Raw genomic sequence first — 2,809 nt, 5'->3', positions numbered from 1 at the left:
CTTAGACCCCAACCACCACAGCACGGTGCGTGAGGCCCTCGAGGCAAACAGGACCCCCCTCACCACACCACTGAGGCGCTCGACCCCCAGCCCCTCACCCGCCTCCCGCCCTGCCCACATGGCCGCTGGTGTCCCCAAACTCACCCCTCCTTGCCAGCCGAGCCTGGGGACAGCGGGATCACGGTGTTCCTTCCAGAGGGGCCCACAGGGATGCCATCTTGGCATCGGGAACGCCGCGGCCTCGTGCCACCTCCCTCCCCAGCGAGGAACCTCCCTCACGGCCGGGGCCGCTCCTCCCTCACGGCCGGCGGGATGGCGCCCGCTCCTCTGGGGGGCTTTTTTGCCCCTTTGGGACAGCAGGAGGAGCCCTCTAGGGGTGTGAACGTGGAAAGCAGAGGAAAACGGGCTCCCGGGATCCACTCTGACCCCTAGCCCCTCACAGCACCCCGGGGAGGCAAAGGGCATAACGTTGTGTGGGCAGATAATACCTCTGGGGAAGAAACAGCTATCCTGGGCCTTTCTTCCCAGAAACACCCAAATAACAAGCCATGGGGTTCCCCGAGGGGAGCCGTGTGGGGCAGGAGCGAGGAGAGGGCAGGAGTGGGCAGGGAGCAGGCGCTGGGTGCCCCATTCCTCGAGAGGGAATGGCCATGGGGCGAGGACCCCAAGGAAAGGGGATGAGGGGGAGGATGGCTGGCCATGGGGTGAGGATCCCCACAGAAAGGGATGAGGGGCAGCATGACTGGCCATGGGGTGGGGATCCCAAAGGAACAGGGATGAGGGGCAGGATGGCTGCAGAATGGCCTGTCCACATGGAGACACAGATGGGCTACGTGCCCACCGTCTGCAATAAAAGCTCATTATCCAGGGGCTATTTTTGGCACCTGATTAGTTCTTTCTAGCTCACATGCTGCATTTGTACTCTGGTTGTTGTGAAAAATCATAGCTTGGAAAAATCCCATTTCCCTCCCTGTTTTGTGCAGTATCCTCTGTAATGAGGAAACATGGTTTCTAAAAGCAAAACAGCAAATAAACTCCTCCATACAGACCACGCAGAAATACCAAGCCCGTGCAAATGCATACTTAGGGATAAAGTTGCCAACTGAATATTTTAGACTTTAAGTTTTCACTATTCAGACATCTATCTAAGCCTTAAAATCTTTCTATTCTTCTCTTTCCCAAACCCAAGCAATTCACAGGGAGAAAGTTACACGAGAACATTTGTGTTACCAGTTTGTGGCCTAAGAAAATTCCAGTTTCCCAACTCTCATTTTCCCTAAAGAAATAAAATTAGAGCCTGTTCATGGGTCCTGCTCCACCCAAGGTTGGACCTTTGGATTATGGCTACCACCCACAGTCAAAAAAATATGTGGGCTTAGTCCCATGGACTTCTGACTATTTCTCAACATCTCTCATCAAGCCTCTTACTCCTTTAAAAGAAATAAACTACCATTTTGGTTTGACAGTATTATGTCCAATGTCATAGGTGCTGATGACACCAGGTAAGTGAGGAACCAGACCTGTGGTTCTCCCTCATCAGTCTCTTCCACAACAATCAAAATACATTCCTCTCATGAGGTTTTAGGCTTTTACTGGGGAAGATGGGTGGTTGTTGTTTTTGGTTTTGTTGGTTTTTTTCTGCTGGAAAACATTGACCTATTTAAAGGACAGCATGGATTTATTTTGAAATAAACTTGGATGAGGGTTTCCTAACTCTGCCTGGTCTACACGATACACTCCTTCAACTGTAGGTTGGTCTCCTTTGGCAAAGGTTGCTGCTTGCTAAAGAAGCTCAACAGTGCATGTATCATCCTGACATTTTGGGCCTGATCTACAGGTGTTAAAATGTACTTTCACTCTGCATTCACTGCATCAGACTCTCAAGGGATTCAAAGGAAGTCTGAGGCTCCTGACTTTTCACAGAAGCACAGTGTAAGGGACAGAAATTTAAAGATAATAGAACAGTTCTCCACAAAACTGTACAAATCTGCATCAGCCTGTTCAGGGGTTTAATAAATTGCTCTGTGTCACCAAAGACTAACAAACCTTCTACTGGTGTTTGCTGGAGATAGATAGTTAACTTGAGCTACTTCTGTAAACATTTTATGTAAGAATCTATCCCAGCAGTCAAGAAGGTTATTTTATTGCTCAGCTGTATAGCTGCTATTCAAAAATATGGGGTTTTGCTTTCCTTCTATGATTGATGATTGTGTTGAATTGTCTAAGGTAGGAAACAGCTTGGAATTACTGTCATGTGCTAAGGGAACCAAAGGGAGAGTGTGGAACTAGATCTCCAGCAGGAAAACAGCTGGTAACAAATCAAGCCAACTGTGTTTCCAAGTAAATCCTGGAATGCAGTATGCAAAACAACATGTGTTCAGTCAGAAATCCTCAAAAGAAAAGACCATTTCCTCACACAGATTAACTGCCTCAGATGAAGGACATTATACTCAACTAAGAAACTGGTACCTCTGTGGGTCTTCTTTTCCTTGGTTTCCTTATTTTCCATGACTCCAACGGGAGCTGAGAGTACTCGACATCATAACAATAGGTGAGGCTTTAAGAGAGTACTACACCAGGCACTGCCTCCAGACTTGAACTAAATAAAGAAATTTCTCTCGACACACACTCACTTATCTCTTTTACATCATTAGTCTCACTCCTGATTCTCGATGAGATACACTATGTAAAAAATCCAGCCACATATAGTACACTTCACACTATCATTCCATCCTCTGACCATACCTTCAGAGACACTCACACAACTGCCACATGGGCAAACAAGAGCAAACAAACTCTACCAAAGCTC

This window comes from Myiozetetes cayanensis, unplaced genomic scaffold, assembly GCF_022539395.1.
Source record: "Myiozetetes cayanensis isolate MyiCay16 unplaced genomic scaffold, myiCay2020 scf12, whole genome shotgun sequence".
NCBI lineage: Eukaryota > Metazoa > Chordata > Aves > Passeriformes > Tyrannidae > Myiozetetes > Myiozetetes cayanensis.
The sequence above is the reverse complement of the archived record's forward strand: the minus strand, read 5'-3'. Positions refer to the sequence as shown.